Source organism: Grammomys surdaster, unplaced genomic scaffold (genome assembly GCF_004785775.1).
Source record: "Grammomys surdaster isolate TR1022 unplaced genomic scaffold, NIH_TR_1.0 367, whole genome shotgun sequence".
NCBI classification, from domain to species: domain Eukaryota; kingdom Metazoa; phylum Chordata; class Mammalia; order Rodentia; family Muridae; genus Grammomys; species Grammomys surdaster.
Window position 1 is genome coordinate 5,675,940 of NW_021604786.1, and position 24,288 is coordinate 5,700,227.

Genomic DNA, 24,288 nt, shown 5'->3' on the forward strand with positions numbered 1-24,288 from the left:
TAAACGTGTGTTGAGTATGATGTAATAAAGGCACACTGAGTATGATGTAATAAATGTGTGTTGAGTATGATATAATAAATATGTATTGAGTATGATGTAATAAATGTGCATTATTATGATGTAATAAATGTATGTTGAATATGATGTAATGAATGTGTTGAGTACGGTGTAATAAATGTGCATTGAATATCCTGGAGTTCGTGGGATGAATGGAGGTTACTTCTCACGGCAGGAGCTTGGGAGATCCTTCTCTTCACATGAACCTTCCAGATCTTATGCTCTGTGCTTGATTCATTCATCCAAAAATATGAATGATGTTTTTTTTTCCAAAAGTCAGAATAGATGTCTGTGTCAGGGCTGAGGAGTTAGATGGTTCAGTGGACAAAGGACTTGGCCGGCAGACACAGGGACATACGTTTGGATCCCAGCCCATACATCCAAGTTAGATGTGGTGGTGTGTGTGCCTGTGATCTTAGAACTGGCAAGGGCAAACCTCTCAGGCTTGCTGGATAGCTAGTCAGGCCTAAACAACGACCTTCAGGCTCAGTAAGAGACCCTCTTTCAAAATATAAGGTGGAGGGTGGCAGAGGAGGACAACAGGTGTTCACCTCTGGCCTCCAAAGGCACCTGCACAGGCAGGAACACTCACGTGACATGTGTGTGCATCACAACACACACACACACACACACACACACACGCAGAGGTGTATGGAAGGCACAAGCAGATTGACTAGAAAATACTCAGAGGATCTGGCCTGCAGAGTCATCATGGAAATTTTTTGGAGAGATCAGAACACTCAGAGGTGGACTGTTTTGGAGCCTGCTGCGAATTCCCTTGAAAATCCACCAGATGGCACACACACAAAAAGATGCTTCAAGGAGGAATTTGGAAGGTCTACTTATCAAATCAGCTCAGCAAAGCAAACCTCTCCACACTGAGCCCTGGTGGTGCACGGACCCCAGGCCAGCCATGGACCTTAAGGGAAGCAGATTGTCACATGACAGCTGAGTGATGTCGGGGACTCATCAAGCTGTGTTGACTCTTGGAATCACACAGTCATCTGCCTATCACAGTTTCTGCACCAATGGCTTCTTGAAGGTTCCTGTCTCCACTATAGAAAACTTTTCTTCTTCTTTTTTTAATCCACATCTAATCTTTACAAAAAGAGGTATTTGTTTTTGTGGGTAAGCCACGTTTCTTTAATTAAAGGAGGAGCGTTGGAGTGACCCGCTGCAAGAAGACAAAATTCTGGTTTCACAACATGCAGTATTTATGAGGGGCTTTGCCCGTGGAAGGCTAGGAGAGGCCAGCCCCGCCCAATTGCCTGCTGCCTCCCGGGAGACAATTACTGTCCTGCATAACAATTTGAAGCAAATTTCGGATGTGGTTGAGAGAGCCGTTGAGGGCCTCTCTCCTGCAACCGTTTCTGCTTAGATTTCTTAATTGTTTCCGACTACTTCCTTTTTCTGGGCCTGTGGCCTTCTGAGTTCTGCGGGATCCTGTACAGCACAGCCCCCACCCCCTTCTCCCAATACTTCCTGGGCTCTAGAGGAGAAGAGCCCCAAGCCAAGTTCACCCAGTACACAGGCACATCCCTGACCAATCTCTCCAATACCAGGAAGAAAGGCAGCCCCTCACTAACTCATTCAGCAAGGCTCTCCTACTCTCTATCCAAACCCAGAGTGCACTTCTGGTTTGCTACGAGTCTCCACTCAGAGAGTCTTGGCAAGTGGCTTTTCTCTGTCACCTTCTTGCTACTTTATGTCCAGTGGGGGACTCCCAGAACATTTTTGCATGGTGAGATAGGGCTTCATAAAATGGAAGTATCTCTGTGCGGTGGCATACAGCCTGTAATCCCAGCACTCAGAGGCAGAGGACTCAAGACCAGCCTATGCTATCTGTGGAGATCTTGTCCCCAAACACTAAGACCTGAGAGTGTGGCTCGGGAGGTGTTTGAGGGACACTTGAGGATGCCACACTGGAGGGTGTCAGTACTATTGGCCGTTGGGCAAGGTGAATGGTATGGAAAACATTAGTAGCTAGCAATACGGTGGACCAGGAGTAAGCTGGAGGAGGGGGAGGGGAGGGCAGGTGTGTCTCACCCCAGCACTGTGATCGGAGTTTAAGCTGTGCCACACATCCTGACACTTTCCAAGTGTCATGAAAATCAAGATTAGGGGCTGGAGAGATAGCTGAGTGGTTATGAGCACTGACTGCTCTTCCAGAGGTCCTGAGTTCAATTCCCAGAAACCACACGGTGGCTCACAACCATCTGTCATGAGATCTGATGCTGTCTTCTGGTGTGTCTGAAGACAGCTACAATATAGTCACATAATACATGTAATAAATAAATAAATAAATAAATAAAATCTTTGTTTTAGAAAAAAGAAAAACAAAATTATATATTTAAAAGAATTTTGTGGTGGGCTAAGATGCTTCACATCCCGGAGCACCAAAAGGCAGAGAAAGCCCTGGCAGAACCAGCTGGTACCCTGGCACCTGTGCTGATCATAAATGAAGCCTAAGGTAAGGCTAGAAAAGCCCTTGAAGGTGGCTTTGGCAGCACACGGTGTCAAATAGAGAGAGCCAGGTTATCTTGAATCAGGGTAGCCACTCAATGCCAGTCAGAAGCCATTACCCATCCCCCGACCCAGGTCAAGAGGATGAAAACGCTTCTTCTGCTCTAACTAAAGTACTGGCTCTCCACAAGGCTGCCAAGACTTTGGAATGAGAGCTTCACTCCATATGCTGACAGAGGCCCGGAGGGTCTGCCTTGCCCAAAAGCACACATCAAAGCAAACACCTCCTTTCTCTAGTTGGGTCTGAAGACCTATTTCAGCACCTGCCAACCTCATGTTCCAATTCTTTGCATTTTAAAGCTTTAATTTATTGGGCTATATTTTATTTATTTCGTGTGTGTGTGTGTGTGTGTGTGTGTTCACCCACGCTCAGGTGTACACAGAGCCTGGAGGAGGACCTTCAGCTGTCTTGCTCTGTGACTCTCTTTATCCCTTTGAGACAGGGTTTCTTACTGAACCTGAGGCTACACTAGCAGCTTAGCCTGCAATCCCCCTGTCTCCATCCCCTACAGCACCAGGGTTACACAACTATGCCCATTTTTTTTTTTTACATGAGTGCTTGGGATTTGAACTCAAGTCTTTACAACAGGAAGCAATTTTACCTACTGAGTAACACTTTGTATTTCCCTCATGGGTCCACGGAACCACACAGGTCCAGGTCTTCATGCCGTGCGGCAGGTATTTTTCTCTACAGACCATCTGTCAGCCTTGCTTTCTTCTTTGAATAGACTTAAATACAGGGTTGTTACCCAAACCAGGAACTAGAACATAGTTCTCTCTAAACCATTCTGCCAGACAACCTTTTGTAAAAGGGATCTTTCTTACATTTTCCCTGGGTTGTTCTTGGATTTTTTTTTTTTTTTTTTGAGGGGATGAGGTGAGTGGGAGCAGCGGTCAGCCTACAGGATGTGAAGAACTTTGTCAATGAAAAAGGACTCGCAAAGCCCTCTGGAATATCAATCCGTACACTTCTGTTTTAACAGGAAGGAGCAGACTCAGAGAGTTTGTTGACTTGACCACAGACGTATTTTGCAAATTGGAAACCAGAGTTAGGATTCAGCCTTACCTTACTTGCCGTCTCTACTGGGTCTGGACTGTCACGTGACATCTGTCGTCACTCACCAGATGTTCTGTACTAGCTTTTTAAAAATGGTTGGGAATGTGTAACCTCTAAGACTAAAAACAAAACGACGGGGGGGGGGGGGGGGGAGGGGGGGCGGGCGCGAGGGGGAGGGGGAGGGAGGGAGGGGGAGGGGGAGGGAGGGAGAGATATGAATGACCAAATGAATTTCTCCGTTCAATCTCCAAGTAAAATTGCAAACCCCTCACACCATCTATTCATTTGCTCCTCACAGGAAGCCCCTAAAAGCTCTCCATTGAAGATGTCTGGTCCTCATTGTTTGACGTCCTGTTTCCCAAGCTTATCTGGCACGGATGTTACACAACGCTGATTCAAATCCTGCCGAGTGGGTGTGATATGTAGGTGTGTGATATGCTTTTGAAGAAGTTCATAGAAACGATGGAGACATTGAGCAAGGCAGATAAAGCTGTCGGATGGACAGAAACAGCCAAGAAGAGGGCCGTGAAGAGCAAGGGCCCATGTGCTGAAGGGTGTTTCTGCAGGAGGCTTTGGTTTGAGTTCTGCTCCAAGGCACATGCTCACAGGGGCTCTAACCTAACTCTGGAGTCCAGCTTCTCTGTCTCTACATTGAATGGGATCTCTGAGACATCTCTGAATTTATTTTCCAAAATCATCTATTTTCTCAAGAAGGTCCAGAATCTAGCTCCATGCACGTTTTTTTTTTTAATGACACGCTAAGTTTTTTTCTTAAAATTCTTTTAAAAATTTATGTGTACATGTCTATTTGTGTATATGTACACACACATACACACTGTGGTGGTTTGAGTATGCGTGCCCCTATTAGGAGGTGTGGCCTTGTTGGAGTGGGTGGGGCCTTGTTGGAGAAAGTGCGTCACTGTGGGGGTCGGCTTTGAGACGCTCCTTCTAGCTTCCTGGAAGACAGTAGTCTTCTCCTTTCTGCCTTTGGAAAAAGATGTAGACCTCTCAGCTCCTTCAGCACCATGCCTGCCTGGATGCTGCCATGCTTCCCACCATGATGATAATGGACTGAACCTTTCAAACTGTAAGCCAGTCTCAATTAAATATTGTTCTTTATAAGGACATAGTCATTGTGTCTCTCCCCAGAAATAGAAACCAAGCTAAGACACACACACACGCACACACGCACACATGAACGCACGCATGCACACACATGTACCCATGGAGGCCAGAAGAGGGCATCAGATTCCTGGGATCTGGAGTTACAGGAAGTAATTAGTTGACCAATCTGGGTGCTAGAAACCAAACTCCACTTCTCTGTAAATGGATCCACCATTCTTAGTCACCTATCCTTAGATGTTTTTATTGGTAATTTAGAACTTTCATAGATCATTGAAATACACAGAGAAATCATAAAATTAGCAACAGAACTTTCCAGAAGTCAGCCTCTCTGCGCATCACCGCGGCAACTTCATAGACTTCCTTTGGCTCTTTCTCATCTACTTCCTGCTTCCTTTTTATTTATTTCTCTCTCTCTCCTTCTTTTTATCTAAACCAGTTAGGAAAAAAAATGAAGATGTTCTTCTTTGGGCTTAAATGGTAAATCACCTAAAAACTGCTACAGTCTGCAGCATAACCACAGCATCGTTATCAAAATCAGGAATGGAACAGTGACGTAATACTATGTTGTAGCTCACAGTCAATAATGTGAGACCTGGGGGATGTGACAACGTGCTTACATAGCACGCAGAGCCCTGGGTTCAATATCTGGCCCTGAAAGATATAAATTAATAATGAATAAAACCATCAACTATCCCGGTAGATTCTTTATTCCCGTACCCTTCTCCAGACATCAGGTTTATAGAGGAAAAGCTTAGTTAGGTCCATATTGAAAACACATACATTTATGTTGAAATACAGGTAGCATCATCCCGTTTCCTGGTTGAAGGGATGGAGAACAGGGAGAGAAGAAGAACAAACAGCCTGAGCAGTAGAAAGAATGAAGCCTGTTCTAGGGACTGTTGATCAGCGTAAGACCAAACTCCTCCATGCGGGTTCTTTTATAAAAAGGTTTTTGAAGCTTACAGCGACGCAAAGGTTCATGGTTAAAAAAAAATCAGCATTTTCTGAAAAGAAAATTTCACTGTTTAATCTGTCACTCTTTTTCTCTGAGCGTATGCCTCTCCTAACTACATTGTGTCTTTGGTGATAACTGGCTGTTACAAGGCACGGGGAGGAACCTTGTTGGCTAGGGATGCAGGCAAGAAAGAAGTGGGCAGAAGGCATGTCTGGAAAAGCAGTCAGTGAAAAGCCTGGAATAAATACTTAAGATACTGCCAACCCTACCCCAAAGATTCCATCATTATCCGTCTGCATAGTAGGGTAGTCCAAAGAACACTTTCATGTTCACGATCAAGTTTCAGCTGAGCTTGTTAATGGAGCATGTTCCTTTATCCTACCTGGGCCTCAATTATAAAAAGAGAGTGTTGGAAGTCCTGAGGTGGCTCATTGGTTAAGACCATTGGCTGCTCTTCCCAGAGGACCCAGGTTCGATTCTCAACACAGTTATCTATAACTCTAGTTCCAGGGGATTCAGCACCCTCTTCTGATCTAGGAAGGTAATGTGTGTGTTGTACAGAGAGATACATAAGCAAAGCATTCTTATAATAAGATAAAAATAAAATCTCAAGAGAAATTTACAGTGAGTGTTAATACAATAGACAAAGTTAACCTAAAATCCTCCTCCTCTTTTTCTCGCATCTATGGGACTCACACCTCAGAAACCCTCCAATTTTGAATACAGAAGGCCTAATGACCATCTATGAGGGTTGTTTACCTCGAATGTACAATTTTGAAAGAAGGCAGTACAGAAATACACTGTGAGAGAGGCTACCAAACGTTTTGGTTGTGGCAATTTGTCATTTCAACCTGGCACTTTGGATTTCTTCCTTTCATGAATATTTCATTGATCCCAGCTACCCTTTTCTCCCAGAAACCTTTCATAGAGTAGTCTGAGATTTACAGGCAGGACTCAGTTTACAGATACAATGCTAACATAGGCCGGGTCTCCCACTCCTGGAAAACCTGGGCTAGATGATTGAAGGGAGTTGACTGGGAAAGACGAATGTTTGTCCTGTGGGGAATGCTCCCTTTTCTACTGCATCTTCAGGGGAAAATTTGATTCTCTTTGGAGACCCTTTTGGGAGGGCATTCTGGCTGCTTAGGTGTCTGTCTGTACGAGACCCTCCTCAATGGAGTCTCGGCAGAGGTCAAAGCAGAACATCAAGCCCATGCTGCCTTTTTGCCCTGGAAAAGGGATTCTTAAAGCCATGCACACACTCCCTTCTTCTCTGTGTCTTACAAAGCAACCAGTGGACAGCAACAGCCAGCCCTTGCCAAGCATAATGAAGCCCCTCATCTCCAAACAAAGGTTAGTTACTGTCAAGTGAAGCCAGCTACCCCTGAGCCATTCTCTTCACGGGGGGGGGGGGGGGGGGGCGGCCCCAAGAAGAGAGAAAAGAAGGGGCCCAGGAACAAGATGAAACAGAGCTCTGTGCTCAAAGGGATTCGGGATGCTTTGATTCACCTTCCTTTACCAACCAGTTCAGACTTGCTCCAAGTTGCAATGACTGGTGTTTCCCACCTCAGGTAAGACTACTCCAAGAACGGAACATTTTTTTCATGGCAATCATGTTCCAGATGCTCGAGAGATGTCTGATGAATTGACTTTATTCATTCTTTAACTCAACTGGCAAGATGCAATGGTTCACATCGAAAGCATGAATGGCCATTTTGTTGCCTGAATGACTCTCCTTGAATGCCTCCTGATGTTAATGTATCTTGCCCAGGGTAAAACTATATGAATTATTCACCGCTCTGTGGAATGAATGGAGGTCATGCTTGCCCACAGAATGTTAGCCGGAGTTATCGGACACGAAGGCGGCACAGCGGATGTATACATGTATACAAAGGACAATGAATGGTTTGGAATGTGCTTCCAGGGCTCAGCCCCATTTGCAGTTAAGAGCTTTCTAGAGAGCACAGCACCTTTTTGTATCTTGTACTATGCATCATGATAGCTCCAGTGAGGAGCTTTCGGTCTCCATGAAAGAAATCATCTAAGGAGCATTATGTGGGGTGGGCACTCTTGTCTTTGATGAAGCTTGGCTTTCTGGGAGATAGCAACCAGTAGGAGATGGACATGCACTCTAAAGGGATTTAAAATGAAGAGGTCCATCCTTTTTATTATGGAAATTTAAAGATGTTAGTAAGTTTCCTGCTTGCCACTGTGAAATGGAGTATCTATTTTCGATAAGATAAAAACAACGAATGTTATAAAAATGAGGCATTTTAGGTCTTGATTTAAAGATGAGATGAATCCAGAACCTTCTGGTTTAAGAACATTTGGGGTGAGTTACCCTCTCCCTGGCTAGCACACCCAGAATTCCTCCTGAAATCCCCATGGCTTAATAAGAATGATTTACAACCCAGAGAAGCAGTTAATGTTACTTAGTGGGAGCTGATAAATGAACCACTGAGCTTTACTTACACAAATAAGTGGGGCATTAATCTTGACTTTGAGTTTCCCCATTGGGTTCTCTTTATAACCATTTTTAAAACTGGGAGTGACAAGAAGAGATGATTGGCAAATCTTAACAGTTGGAAAAAGTTTTCTAAAGGCCTTTAAACTTTAGAAACCAGACAAATCAACCTCAAGACTGGCTTATGGAACAAACCGGCTACCATACTTTCCGTGTTTATAGTTTAACGAGGAGTGGTCCAATGTAAATTAGCTACATATGCTTAAAAACCACCCTTTTGGACCATTTTTATGACCAACTCTCATGTTATTGACCATTACAGAGGTATATTTGATTCACTAACATCAGATAAGAATAATATAACCCTGAATATATTTACCTCAGTTTCGTCATCTTCTTCCCAAAGCTAAGCTACTCAACAATATTCCAAAAGGGATTCGCAAGACACAGAAATGCCCTGAATCAGGATTATAAGCAGACCATTAACACAACTCTCCTGTGCCTTAGGCCAGCTCAAGCCGTCTACAGTACTTCCTAGGACTCCAAGACCATGATGGAATGAATTTAAGTAACTTGGTCAGGTACCCATTGGTAGGAAATTTCAGATGTGGGTTACTTTTGTCAACTTGACACTATCTAGAGTAACCTGGAAGAGAGGTCTCGAAGAGGAAGGAATTGTCTATATGAAGTTGGCTGGTGGGTGTGTCTCTGAGCAATTGTCTTGATTGCCTAAAGATGTGTGAGAAGACACATCTCAAGGGTAGGCAGCATCTTCTGGTATAGTGGTCCCAGATAAAATAACATGGAGGAAGGATAGCTTTTTGTTTGGTTGGCTTCCATTCTTGTTGGCAAGTTCATCTGCCCCACTGCAGTGCTTACTGCTCATTGCTTTGCTAAATACAACCAACCTCTTTAGGCTTCCAATGTGGACTGAAAATAAACACTTCTCCAGGAAAACCCTGGGCCTTTAGCATAAATTGAAACGCTGTGGTAGATGCTCATAGACTGAGCAGCTGCTGGATTAGTTAACTGTCTATTGCTGTGACAAAACACCATGACCAAGACAACTTACGAAAGAAAGTGTTTAATTGGAAGGATAGTTTCAGAGGGCTGGAGTCCAGGATAGTGTAGCAAAACCATGGTCACAAGTACAGCTGAGAGTTCACATCCTGATTGGGAAATGGGTGGTAGAGAGCGACAACTGGAAGTGGTAAGGGCTTTGAAACATCAAAACCTGCCTCCAATGACATACCTCCTCAGTCAAGACCACACTTACCAGTCCATCCCAAAGATTTCCGGGAACTGGGGAACTCTGTATTCAAAAATATGAGACAAACATGGGAGTTTGAAGGGAAGGGTGTGTGTGTGTGTGTGTGTGTGTGTGCATGTGTGTGTGACATTTTCATTTAAACTACTACCATATCCTGGCTCCCAACAGATTGCAGCTGTGTTATAATGCAAAATGCATTTAGTCTAACTTCCAAAGACCTCATAGTCTTTCCAGTCTCAACACGGTATACAAGTAAAGACAAGCACCTTGGTGCTCTTACTTCACATATGTCATTTTCCTATATTGTCTCTGTCCTTGATTTACAAGACCCAGGCCAGCTTTGTTTTGTTGTTATCGTTTTGTTTTTTTCTATATAATTTTTTTAATTCTAAAAAGAGCCTCCAGGGTTTTATAGCCTGGAATATGATGAAATGAAGTAAAGGTCTCAAATAGATTAGCTAATTTGAAAAGCCATGGGGCGGGGGAATATCCTTTATGATTTGTGTGCCACCGAGAGATTAATGACCTAGCTGTTCTCGCCTACAACAAAGATTCCTTCCACCGTGCTGATTATTTCAATTTCTTGAGAGAAAGTTGGAGATGAAAGTCTTGCCCATTTTCTCTGCCACTCATCTCTCTTTAGAGTCATGGCATCATAGACTGCCTCAGATGTGAGAGCTCCGGTAACTAACTGTGTGTTGAATGTGTTTCATCACTGGGAGGCGCGTAATTGAGCAGCTTTCAACAGTGCTCTCTTGAAGTAGGACCTGGGGAAACTGAGGTTTTATTCAGTCTCTCATTGGTGGACAATGTATTTTCAAAAGTTACATGCACTTGAAATGAAGTGGATTCTGGTTATCAGAACGCCAGTGTTCATTGGTGACTGTTCAAGAACATTGCATGAGTCCAGGATGTCTGACCCTTGCCTGCTTTAATTGTTCATTGGTGACATATAGTCTAGTAAAAATAACATTTTCCTAACCTATTCTTACCAAAGCAATGGGAGGAGTTTTGGTTTTGGGGGGAGTTGTTTTACTGTTGTTTGGGTTTTGGTTTTTGAGTCAGGCTAGCCTCGAACTCGCTATGTAACCTGAGGATGGTTCTTCTGCCTCCACCTCCCCAGCGATGGGATTACAGGATTACATCATGCCAGGCTTATGTAGTGCTGGGAGCCAAAGCTAGGAACCCACTCTACCACCTGAGCTCAAACACTGTGCTTTCTTCCTTTGGCAATTGTTCTTAGCGGTGTGAAGGAAACAGCATCATTCTTTAGCAAATCAGTGTGTTTACTCATTCACATCAAGTTTATTTTCTTCTGCGTGTAAGATATTTTGGAAGTTGTGGGAATATATGCTGATTAGATTTGCCAGGGTCTAGATTGGCCCTGTCTAGATGAAGATTACTATTTTATTGATTCTGGCTGGCCTATTCTTGTTTGGTTGGTTGTAATGGTTCTTCTACAGGCCTATAAATAAGTACACGGCTCGCTCTCTCTCTCTCTCTCTCTCTCTCTCTCTCTCTCTCTCTCTCTCTCTCCTTTTCTCATATGATTTTTTTCAGCTCCACTGAAATACCTTTACAGGCACCTGTTAGAGGTGAGCCCTGCTTGGGGAAGAATGAGATGCCATATTGTTTAAATCAAAAGTCTTCTTCTTATTTTTACATTTATGTATTTTTATTTATTTATTTATTTATTTATTTATTTATTTATTGGGCAGGGCACACATGTCGTAGTCAGAAGACAACTTACAGAAATGGCTTCTCTTTTCTATCACACGAGTTCCAGGAATTGAACTTGGGTCACCAGACTTGGTGGCAAGTGCCTTTACCATTCAAGCCACATCTGATAGTTGACATGGAGAGTCATTCTGTGTATCTTTTCAGCTAGCTGTATACACACACACACATACACACACACACATATACACATACACACACATATATACATATACACACATACACGCACACATTCTACACACACGCATACATACATATACACATACACACACACACACACACACACACACTTGATAATCTGTTTCTTTTAAAATGTTTGAGATTTTTGTTGGATCTACATACCCCCTAAACTCACCTTGAGCCCATCTACCTAAGCACAGAATTTCCAATCTACAAGGACCACATCATCCCCGTTTCATATTCTAAAAATCTCTTTTGATGAATCTCTGAATGCCATTCAAAAAATATCTTTGGTAGTATTTTTTTCCTTTCAACTCTTGAGTGGAGTCATCCAAAATTCACCCAAGGCATAAGTTCATTAGCTTTTAATTATAGGTATCAGAAAATTTTTTTCAAGATATTCAGGATAAAAGCAATATTCCACCAAGTTCTAAGGCATTTAAAGAGTTTTGATCTTCCTTTCTTTTGTCCTCTAATAAAAATTTGTCTTTCTTCTTATATTTTAAGAATGCTTTCTGACTAGGAACTTTCTCTAAGAGTTATGCACAGGTCAACTGTGGTGATTCGTTTTCAATATAAAATTCCCACAATCTACAATTGCCTGGAAAGGTGTTTTACATGAAGAATTATTTAGATCAGGTTGGCTGTAAGGATTTCTGGGGTGAGGGGGAGGGATTTTCTTGCTCATTGATGTAGGAGGACCCAGTCCACTGTGGGTGACACTATTCCCTAGTTAGGGGGTCCTGAACTATACATGTCAGGAGAAAGCTAGATGAAACAAAACCAGTCACCATGGATGCATCCATTTCTCACAGTTGTGACTGTGGATATGAGGTGACCCTTTCAAACATCTACCTTGATCTCCCTGTAACCTGGGACAGTAACCTGGAAATACAAGACAAATAAACACTTTCCTTCCTCGTTGCTTTGGTTCAGAGTATTTTTGTCACAGTAACAGAAAGATTAACTGTGTGGTATCTCAGAGAATAACTCAACTATTTTTGTTGGTGGTGGTGGTGATGATGGTAAATGAAATATCAATGAGGTGATTATATGACAAAGCAAATTCCTAAGGATAAATTTGATTTATAGGCCAGACCTGATTAAAGATAATGAGGCTAGATTGCAGGTAAGTAATATGCAATGCAAAAAAAAAAAAAAAAAAACCAATCCATCTACTGTAGCTCTGGGTCTTGATATCCAGGTCTTTTAAGACCTCCATCCCCTTTACTCAAATAAACCATTTATTTTTATATCTTTGTGTTTTGTTGTGTGTGTTGTGCACTCTGTTGCTTTGATCTAATTGAGAGCAACTAACTGTGGAAACCAAATCAATTTAGCATCAGTTATACAAATAATCTTCTAGCATAGGCCAAAAGACTTACTACAGAACATGGAAACTTCCTTTCCTTTTTTTTTTTAATCTTTAAAATAAATTGGTTGTGATTTGTGTAGATTAAATTGTAGCTGAAGGCTTAGCATAAAATTGAGATCACTGTGAATAAGAAAACTTTCTATGACTAAAGGCTTTTTTCCCCCTCAGAGCTGTTCAGCTGGAGGCAGGGGGGTGGGGGAGAGACATATAAAGGCCTACATATTTGGCAACTCTCTGGTGATATTTACATTTTTTGCTATTTCATTTTAAAATTAAAATATTCAGAAATGTCTTTTATCTGCCTTTTTTTCACGATTTACATTTATTCCCTACGAAACAAAGCCCTCAACACGGGGAACTTGATTGCCAGCAGGATTAATTAATAAATCTCTTATGTCAGTGGGAGCTTATTAACAACATTTGTGACATTTTCAAATCAGTCCTCTTACGTCTTCCAGTGGTGCCCTCATTGTGGTCAGGCACCATCCCAGGGGCAACCAAACAAAGGGTGGGAGGGAGTCACCGTACTTAAGACTGACTGCGGAAAAACAAATTCAAAAGGGAAGTGGCTATAAACTGTGTTTTCTGTTGTTTGTTATACTGAATGCAGAATGCAAATGCGTGTTCTTTAAGGGTGTTGGCTCTCCTCCAAAAATGTGAACTATTCTGTCAGAAGCCAAAAGCCCCTTTCTTTAACCTCTGGGTCCAGTTAATTTAGATTCCCTGTCTCTGTAACTAAACTAAACTAGTTCTACAACATGGGGCATTTCTAATGTCAAAAATAAGTAGTCTAGCTCATGCTCGCTGCAGGGTTTAAGGTTAGGGCGAACATCTCCCTAATGAAGGAGGAAGATGGCTGTGGAATCGCGTGTGGCTGTGGACTCGCGCGTTACCCAGGAGGAAATTAAGAAAGAGCCAGAGAAGCCTCGGGAAGATCTACTTGCTCCAGCTGCGGGTCTCCACCACCATCGAATGGACAAATTCTCCCTCGGGAACACCTGGAGCGAGCTGCAGATGTCTATACAGAGTGCAACTTTGAGAATAGTGGCAAGTTTAGAAAATGGGGTCTACCCAGAAGCCAGAAAGAAAGGCACACAGCTTCCATTTTTGAATTGCTTTTATGGAACTTAAAAGACCTGGATATCGAGTTAAGGAGATCGGCAGCACCATGTCTGGTACAGGAAGGGCACCCATGAGTCCATGACCCTGCAGTCACAGAAGTTCCAAATAGGGGATCATCTGGACCTAGCCTTAGCTCCTCCAAATTGGGAGCCGCCAGGGCCGGCGAGACCATAGTGAATTCTAGTGACTTTCCTGAAGTTTTTTTTTTTTTTTATCCAGATTGTAAAATAAACTTAATTAATCGTTTCCTTCCCCAAACTTTAACATGGAGCCTTTAAACTGTCAACGAATTGTAACACATTTATTTAGGAATTAGGGTTGGATGTACTTTGGCATATTAAGGAAAGTCCGTAGGTTTAAAAGAAAAAAAAGTAGTCTATATACAGCAAGCTCAGTAGCAGTGTATCAACGCAATAAAAATATAAGGTGAACCTGGATGAGAGTTATTTAAAGTTGCATCCACTTTACGTAATATGTAATCAATGCTAAATTAGGCAAAATCATTATATATATATATGTTGGTGTATATTTGGTCTCAAAAGTAAGTTCTGGCATTAGTTTCTGAGTCACTTGAACTGAGCCCTAACTTTCCCATTTTTCTGGTTTTCCACCTATTCCTAGTAATTCAGGAGGATGCATAAGACCCTCTGGTGCAAGCTGGTCAGACAGCTTGACAGATAAGGATGTTTGCTACCTCCGGACTGAGTTCAATTTCTGGAATCCACTTGGTTGGGAGGCAAGAACTGACTCTCACAGTTTGTCTAAAAAATACATGCTCAACACCCAGGGAGGATAATAGAAATTATCTATTAATTGGAGAGGCACAACCAATCTCCCTTTATTCAGTCTCAGACTAGTAGTTGCAGTTGTGACATCACTGAGAGGTCCCTGCTGGCTTGGGGATTTTCTTCCTTACTATCACCCAGACTTATTTTCCAATCTGGGGAGATTTACCTAGAGCTTGGTCTTTCCCTTCCCATCAGAGTGCCTTTAGGATTTTAGTGTGGATTTACCAAGAGCATCTAGGTGTACCTGGAGATGCAGTGTGGACTAAACACCACACGTAGATACAGAAAGCCTCACGTTCCAAGTGAGCACAGATTTCAGTTTGGTGGGTCAGTGGTTATAGTGCGGTGTCCTCCCCATGTCTCCAGTCTTCGCTCTCCTTGGGTCGTCTCACTTGCTATGCTTGGGAACAGTTCCAGCCCAAGCAGAACTGGTTTTCAACGTGCTGCATTCCCTTGAACAACAGCATTTTGTTTTAATTCCAGGGTTTTCTCATTTCCTTCTTACGACTCCGATGTTTGCCCCTTCCCTCTCCTTCCCCGACTCCCATGTTAATAATTATGTACACCCCATAAGAAATGTGGACACATCTTCCTGAGCTCATCCTTCTCAGCTCCCACCTATGACCCCACCGCTACTCTGTCCTCATTGAATAGGCTCTGGCTAACATCCAGGAAGAACCAGGGACTAGAAGGGAAAGGGTGTGGACTTTTTGTCTCTATTTTAAAGTGATTAACAGTGCTGTGGATTCCTGAGACTGGAGTTGAGTTTGGGAGAAGCTCTGCAAAGGAAAACTCTGACAAGCGAGAAGATTGATCCCGTCTAAAAACCACCAGCACCTTTCCTTACAATGGACTTGCTTTCACGTTATTTACAATTTTATAGAGGCCCTATGTTGTTAGTGGGAAAATGACACCTATGCCCATTGCACTGAAGACATAAACCTCAAAGGGGTTTCTTTCTAATCTCAAACCACACTGCTGTCAGTATAAACTAGACTCAGAGGCTGGATCCTTGAAGACAGGGACTACTGGTCTTCAACGCTGACCCCATTCTTTATGTTGGAATTTTGCATCGATAAGACACACAAAACTGCATTTAGACTGTTGACTCTTCTGTGGGACCTTCCTGTGGAACCTTTCCCAACAATCTGGCCTTGAAGTGTCTACGTAGACAGGGCATGTGTCTAATGCTCAGGAGGTGAACCCAAGCCTGTAAAAGATAAAAATCTCAGGTAAATAGACCCCCATTAGCTCTTCTCATGGAGACAGATGAGACACGGCATGGGCTGCTGAGGAGGGAGAGGAAGAAGAGAAGGAGAGAAGAATGGGTAAAGGGATGGAGGAAGGAGAAAATGGAAGGAAATGGGGAAGGAAGCAGGAAAAGTCACTAATATGATTGCATGACTTAGCATCCAAGATCTACCTGTGAAAAGTTAGCCAATAATAAGAAATTTTACTCTTGCTAACAAAGGAGCCAGATGCTCGAAGGGACTGGGTGAGAGGATGGGGATTCCCCTCCAATCACACGTTTGTTCATTCTTTTGTTTGGCAAGTATTCTTTCAATGCTGGAATCTGCCTGGGGTGTGAAGGAGACCAGGGGAGGGGAAGAAGGAAGTGCATTGAATGCATGCAAAGGAAGGGGGTGAGCCTACCTCAGGCAAACCTGGAGAAGTCATTCTCCGACTATAGAAATGAGCCTATCCAAGAAACAGGTCATATAGATAGCGACGAGCTGCGAGTCTCCGTCAAGGCACCGTGCACATGGTTTTCTGGCTTTCCTGGGCCCGAGAGTAGTATGACTAGAAAATCTACACGCAAATGGGGCCGGGTGACAATCGACAGGCTCCCTTTACTGCAGATGAGAGGCCAAGGAGGAGTTTCTAAAGGTTTATATCATAAGGATTGATACCGTGAGAAAGAATGTTAGTAAGAACCAACCCCAAGTGTGTGTGTGTGTGTGTGTGTGTGTGCGCGCGCACGCACACACGCATGTGAGGGGGGTCCGGGACCCAAGCTCTTGCATATTAAAGTCCTCACAACTCCCGAATCCAAGTGTCTTTCCTTAGCTTTGTTGCTGTCTGAATTCTTCTAGTTCCTTCCATTCTCTCTACTCTGTGCCTCCTCCTGCTGCGTGTATTTGCTTTCTCATGCACACATTACAAACTCACTGTGTGCCAGGACTTCAGACTCACAGGGTACCGGGATGTGCACTCTGGCAGAGGTTCAAGCTTCCCTTACCCTCCATCCACAAGAACTCAGGTAATCTTATCATGGGGGATCTCGCCTAACAGTGTTGCTCTGTACTTCTGTGCCTCCAAAGCAGAGGCTTTAGATTACACCAAAACACACAGAAGTATCTCTGCCTGTTCCTTGGGTTCAGAAGGTTGGGAACTGCTGTTTAATTGTAGGGATGAGCATGTAGCTGGTTATTTTTGGACATCTTTACAAAGCGCATCATTTACCTTCTGTTGATGTGTGTGCTACCTGCCCAAAGATCTCTCACCTATCCTATTCAGTGGCTTTGGATAGTATGAAAATGGGCAATCTCTAATGGTTTCCAGTTTTTTTGTGTGTGTGTCTCTTTTTGTGTGTGTGTGGGGATACGGAGTAGCTTTCAACTAAATCATATATATATATATATATATATATATATATATATATATATATTTGCCAAAGTAAAGGTTGTGACCCAGTGCCCAGGCTCTTAGTCAAATGAGAGAAAACAGATGTGTCTTGTTTGAAAGGAAGGTAGAGGCTACGTGTTCATCTACAGAGGTTCCAGGGGATACCCAAGGGACAATCTAGGAGACTGTGGAATGAAAAAAGTGGGACGGGGAGGGTAAATTATATTGTCTCTTTTGAAACCATCGGCAAGGGAGAAATGTGCAGATCAGCAGTTCTCGAAAGCTCGTCCCTGGTTAGTCATTGGACAGCCAACGTCAAATATGAGGTGTGTTATCCTGTTCTAGCTGATTTCTGTTCACACTTAACATTCCCCATTAGTTCCTCCTCCCCACTCCTTGCCCTATCAGAACCGATCATTCTTGCAAACCTGGTTAATACCATATTGATGCTGGAATTGGATGCCTCTCCGGTTCTGGGCTAACACTGAGTGAGCCCTCCTTTCTGGGTGAGAGTGGAGAAGGAACAGTTTTCCTTGCCAAATGGAGACAGTCCAGCCCAAGATGCTCAGCTGGAGGACGGAATGCCGGGCTAGATGTCAGAGGGGGCTGGCCCTGGAAAACAAAGATGAAAAGAGAGGTAATAATTTAAGTTGTGGGTGGAGGCAAGATCATCTAGGGTAGCCGGCAAAGCATCGAAGAAGAAAAAGCCAAGGACAGGCTCTTGGAACACACCCACTTGTGGGCAAGGGAACCCGGATCATAAGGTTATCTATCCCAGGCGATGACATGGAGTTGTAAGGGGTGGGAAGAACCCTGGGAAAGGAGGGTGATATGTCATACTGTCAAAGGGGTTGGGGATTTCAAAGGAGGCCTGGCTCACAATCAAATGCCACGGAGGCAGAGGCAAAGGAGCAGCTGAAAATCAGAGTTGAGGTTGATCGTGAAGCAGTAACTGTGGTAGGGCTTTGAAGCCAGCCAGCTTGCTGAACACACAGATACCCAGGAGAGAAAGAGGTTAGAGTGGTTTTCTAGGAGGCTTGGCGGTGAAAGAAAGAGAGAGAGAGAGAGAGAGAGAGAGAGGATATGTACATTATATTGCTTTTCTAGAGTAGAGACTTGCCGGGCAGTCATGGTGCACATTTTTAATCCCAGCACTTGGGAGGCAGAGATAGAGGCAAGCAGATATCCAAGTCAGCCTGGTCTATAGAGCAACTTCCAAGACAGCCAGGGCTACACATAGAAACCCTGTTTCAAACAAACAAACAAACAAACAAAAGTGATAGGGTCTTCTGGACGGAGAAGTAGTTTGGGGGTGGGATGCTTGCTTCTAACACACAAGGCCTTGGATTCTAGTCCCGTACCTCACCTACTCCAAAAGCAGAACTCAGATAAACACATGTGTATGGGAAGAAACCTCTGAGAAGAGAGACTGAGGGAGCAGATGGAGAAATGACCAAAGGAGCTGGAAATCACTAACATGTGAGATGAATCTTACCTTGAAGGGAAATAGATGTGACAGGCTCCCTCAGATTCATACTTCAAGGACCCATGGTGCCACAGTATGGTAGTCAAGGGTACGAAACCTGAAGCCAGAATGCCAGGGTTGCGAAGATGACTTCGCCCTTAATTTGACATTGTGACCAGTGTGGTATCCTGTGCTGTGTTTTAGTGTAATGACTTTTAAAACCTGCAAAATAACAGTACATATTCTATGAGATTATTTGTGGGTACGTACCCCAGGTTAAAATGGGGCTCTCTTTCTACCGACCTACTAAACTGGAAATGCTGTAAGTTGACTGTGTCTTTTACATCCCATAGCAGAAGTCATAGCTTAATGATGTAGTGTTTCCCTTCAGGTAGTTGGAAAATTTCGGGCCAACCTGTTAGGGGCTATCGTTACATAAAATACGTAGAGCAGGCATGGCACACTGTAAATGCCGTAGAGTGGTACAAACTGAAGGCAGAGAGAGAATCAAGAGTGATGGGGGGATGGGAGTAAGGGGAGGAGCTTGAGGAACGTCTTTGTCACATTGAGAGTCAATTCTAAGAGATCCCATCTCATTAAGTTTTCCTTCTTGGAACCAATCTGCCTTCTGTGCTTGTTTGTGCTCCCCCTGCTCCCCTTTAAACTTTTGTCCACTGTCAGAAACCAAACCACTCACTGTGGGTCAGGAAGAGTTGTGTTGGGTTATTAAAACTCCTATTTCCTACTTGCTAGACTCAAGGCAGAACTAGTCAATGGGTGGAAAGTTGGACGGAAGATACACACCACACAGCTGCCCTTCATGGCTTTGCAGGAGTGAGAGAATACCCTTGTGTCTATCTTATAGTGTCTGCCTGGATCTCTCACTAATCCTGTTGACGGGGACCTCTGCCTCATACCTCTTTGGTGTTCAGAAACACTCTGCTCCCTGGTATTTACTGGAATCTTAACCCTCACTGTTCATTTTTAGAGGTAGGATCTTTACCAAGTGGCTGATAGCTGGGTCATGAGGATTCTTTGCTCATGAGTAGATGTGCCATCCTGGGAGTGGATTCATTAGCTTGACAGTGAGTTTGTTACAAATCAGGCTTGATTCCCTTCTTTTCTTGGGTGTATTCTCTTGTGATGCATTGTATCCTGCAGTGCTTTAAAAAGCAGAAGGACCTGGCTTGAAGAGACAGTTCAGTCTTGTATGCCTCAGCCTCTAGAACTCTGAGTCAAGTGCTGTTCTCTTTATGTTAAGTAACTCAATCCCAAGTGTTCTGTTGCAGCAACACCAAACAGATAAGCTGGATTAAAGATAACCATTTTGTCATTTTCTCTTCACCTCAGACGGGAAAGGCAGGTCAAAGGTTTGGGTCCACTGATGCAAGGCCAGTCAGTGACTGTTGACTTCATAACACAAGCAGATGATTCAGATTTTGGAGTTTGGAGCTTGGAGTGCTTCCAGTGGGTACAATTCCATGGTGTTCCTAAGTAACAGTAAGCCCAACCTGTGACTAAGAGGGTTACTATGCAGCACATTGTCAAGTAGCCCTATTAAATGCGGTAGAAACCAGTATTCCATTATTAAGGCCTAGTGGAGGCTGGCCGGATGGCCCAATGGGTAAAGGCACTTGATGTCAACACTAATGTATTCAATTCTCGAAGACTCACAAGATGGAAGGAAAAAAACTGATCTCTGAGTTCCACTTGCTACTTCCTTATACACACATTCAATGATTAAATACATGTGCAATAAAATGAATGTGTTTGAGTGTCTACGGCATTCTCATGGGAAGATGATTGTGGCTTATGGAAAGAGGAGTGATCAGAGCCAACAGTGATAGGATGTTGGTTTGAGAGAAAGGAGACTGTGGAAACAACACCTCTTGCCGTATAGGCCATCTTAATTGCTCTCCTCTCCTGATCGAGATTATACCCATCATCCTCTGGCCTTAGCCCTGCATCACCTGTGAAACAATGCAAATTTAATGACTTCAGTTCTGGGGCACAGAAATCCAAAATGGGTCATAGCATATTCAAATAAAGGTGTTAAGGGTGAAGGGACTGTGTTCTTCTTCATGTTTGAAGGAACCCCCTTTTTCTCATCTCTCCCAGCTTACAGAGGTTTAAGTATAGCTTGGACAATGGTCCCTTCCCCATTTCCAGAACAACGTAGTCTCTTCATATCTCTGACTGTGGGTCTGTAGTATTGCCTCTTGCACTGGTTCCTGCCCTCCTGTTTCCTTCTGAAAAGAGCCTTTTGATTATCTTGAACATACTTGGATAACCCAGAACATCTTACACTTTGCCATTAATAACAAAGTCCCTTTCTGCCCACCAAACACCCATAGGTTTCAGCATGAGGACATCTTCATGGGGGAGGGATCATTTTGATTACCATACTAGCCATGAAAGTTCACGTAAACTATGACATCTCCAAGCTGTATTTTCACCTGTGACATGGTGATATTGGGGTCTCTCAAGATATCACTGTGAACGTATGGTGATGTAACGTATTCTTAATGTATGATCCGAGATTAAAGTGCTTAAAGCACTTGGCAAAATGATACTTTAAGAAACTCAAGGGATGGAGGTGGACTTGGTGGTAGAATACTCTCTGTCTTGCTAGAGCATGGGCAAGGTCTTGAACTTCGTACCCAGAACTTCATTTTCCGCAAAGCACCTTGAGGCTGAAGGACAACAGATAGATCACTCTTAGGTGAAACAGACAGCATTGGTTTAGTCTACTTCTGACTTTTCTTCTCTCTCTCTCTCTCTCTCTCTCTCTCTCTCTCTCTCTCTCTGTGTGTGTGTGTGTGTGTGTGTGTCTGTGTGTGTCTGTGTGTGTTGCTTATGTATGCTTATGTATGTGTACCTGTTCATATGTGTGCACATGTAGAGTCTATGGATGAGTACTAGATGGATTTTTCCACAGTTCTCCATCTTGCTTCTTTAAGACAGGTCTGTCACTGTATCTGGAGCTCATCAATTTGGTGAAGTGACCTGATCAGAAAGCTCCAGGAATACACCTGTTGGCACCTCACCACACTGCAGCCATCTTGCCCCATGTATTTTTATGTGGGTGTCGGGTATTTGAACTTAGGTCCTCATACTTATGCAGAAAGCACTTTACTGACTTATTATGCAGGCTATTTCTTGCCAAGGCACCAAGGAAGAAAGAAGATGAAGAGAGCAAAACAATATTAAAGAAGGAAAGAACCCACCATCACACATACATATCACCTTTCAGTCATGACTTGGTTCACATGGACACTGAGACCTGAGCATTAGTCCTCGGTAGACAGGGAGCTTGTCATGTTTAAGCCTGAAAGGACTGAAAAGTCCTTTTGGTGGACACCTTAAGGGAACAGGTCTCCCATATGCCTGAAGCCATGCATTCTACCTTGAGGTAGATTTTCTTATCAGCTTGCTAGTGAAGACCTGAGTCAGATGCGTCCCCTCCAGTGTCATCAACATGGGCCAAAAGACAGCTACTGATCTGGATTTGTACAGCCACAAACAGGATGTGCACACCAGAAAGGGATCTAGGAGAAACTCTAGATGTTTGTCCCTTAATGCTAGAAAAGGAAGTTTCCATACTTCAAAAAGAGTAGAGAAAATTCTGCATCCCCCCCCCATAGCTACCTTTACTTCTGAGTCAACCCTTAGATTTTTTTTAAATTACTATTATCTATTATTATGTGGGGCATGCACGTGGAGGTCAGGGGAAAGCTTTATGACATTTGTCCACCTTTGATCAACTAGGTTTCTGCTTTTACCCACAGAGTCATCTCTTGAGCCCTGCTTTGGGACTATGGCAAAGGAATTAGTAAATTTAAGAATAGGTCACCAGAAATCATGTCTTTAGCCACAGAGACAACAAAATTATATAAATGAATAAAGTGTCAAAGAACTCCTTAACCTAGAAAAAGCTTCCAACCTTGCTTCAAGTCCTCAGACCTCCAGGAAGACAGCAAAAAAAGAGCCCAGAAGAAATTATGCAAAGGTAAAAATTGGCTTGCCCTTAATGTGGCCCTCAGACACATTTTATTAATTCAAGAATCTTAGTGAACCCCAAGCAGGATAAACAAAGAAATAAGTCCATGTCAAAACACAAGATAATTCAATGAAATAGAAAACTAAAGACAAAGAATAGGCCTGGCAGCAACAGGGAAAACAAAAAAACAACGTGCCTCCTGACAGCTAGGATGCTCGAAGATAGCTCACTGAGGCCACAGAGGCTGGGAGGGAGGGATAAGACCGTCCAAAAATCCCCCAAAGAATGAACAGTTACACCTGGACTCATATCCAATTGAATATATTCTACACCCAGCACAAATCTACCCACCAGGCATGAATTAACAGTTCTTCATGTAAGAAAACTGAGTTTGATTTTTTTCAGAAGACCTGCTATAAGGACTGGGGTTCTATTTGACCGTTTGAATCGAGACTGTGGTGTCTCGTGTTTCTTTATTTACTCATCTTTGCATGGTTGTGATATCTTATTGACGTCAACTATGACTTTGATCTTAAATACCAGCTCCTGTCTGTGCTCCTCACTCCAATGCTAGAAAAAAAAAAAGTCGTTCCAAAGAAGAAATGTGTCATCAGAGGGGAGTCTGAAACAAGAATGGAAACAGCAAGCATTTGGTTCTTTAAAATATGAACACAGTTGAATTTAAAACTTACAATAGTCCCCGTAAGTGTTCAGGGTTTGCAACAGAAAGGCCCACTGCCATGGTGAGGCCGAAGCTACGGGTCTGCTGCACACACAGCACGTCTCCCATGTTCCTCTTAGAGTGGCGATTGTAATTTCTAATTAGGCTGAAAAAGTTGAGTGTATTTTAATCCCCGAAGAAATCATAAAACGCTTTTATGGAGAGGTAATGGCCAATTGCTCCTTAGACAAATTGGAGTGAAGCCCTGGTAAGTCTTCCAAAGAAGGCAAGGGAGGGGGAACTAAGAAAAACAAGAGGCAACGAAGCAAATACCAAGAACAGAGCAACCAGGAAACCATCATCCGATAGTACAGTTAATAAAACCGATAATGATATTAAATCATAATGGCTAAGAAAAATAAATCAGTTGAGGGGTTGGAAAGATGGCTCAGAGGTTAAGAGCACTTGTTGCTCTTACAGCAGATCTGAGGTCTGTTTCTAGAACCCATTTGTCACTCCTGTTCCAGGTGATCTAATATCTTTTTCTGGCCTCCTCAGGTTCTGCATGCACAAGGGGTCACATACTTAAAATAAAAGTAAGAAGCTCTTGAAAAACGACGTTGAACATAGCTATGGTGGTAAGTAGAAAGAAATCAATAACAATAAATATTCTCATTAGAGCCTAAGAAAAATTAAAAAATCAACAGCTTAAACCCCACTTAAAGGAAGTAGAGGAAGGAGGGAAAAAATGAGCTGAGAGCAAGCAGAAGGTACAACACAATAAATAAGAAAGAATATTCATAAGACAAAATGTTGTTCTTCAGTGAACATCACTAAGTTCAGTAAGCCTGGAAAAGAGAGAGGGAAGAAGACAGGAAGGGAGG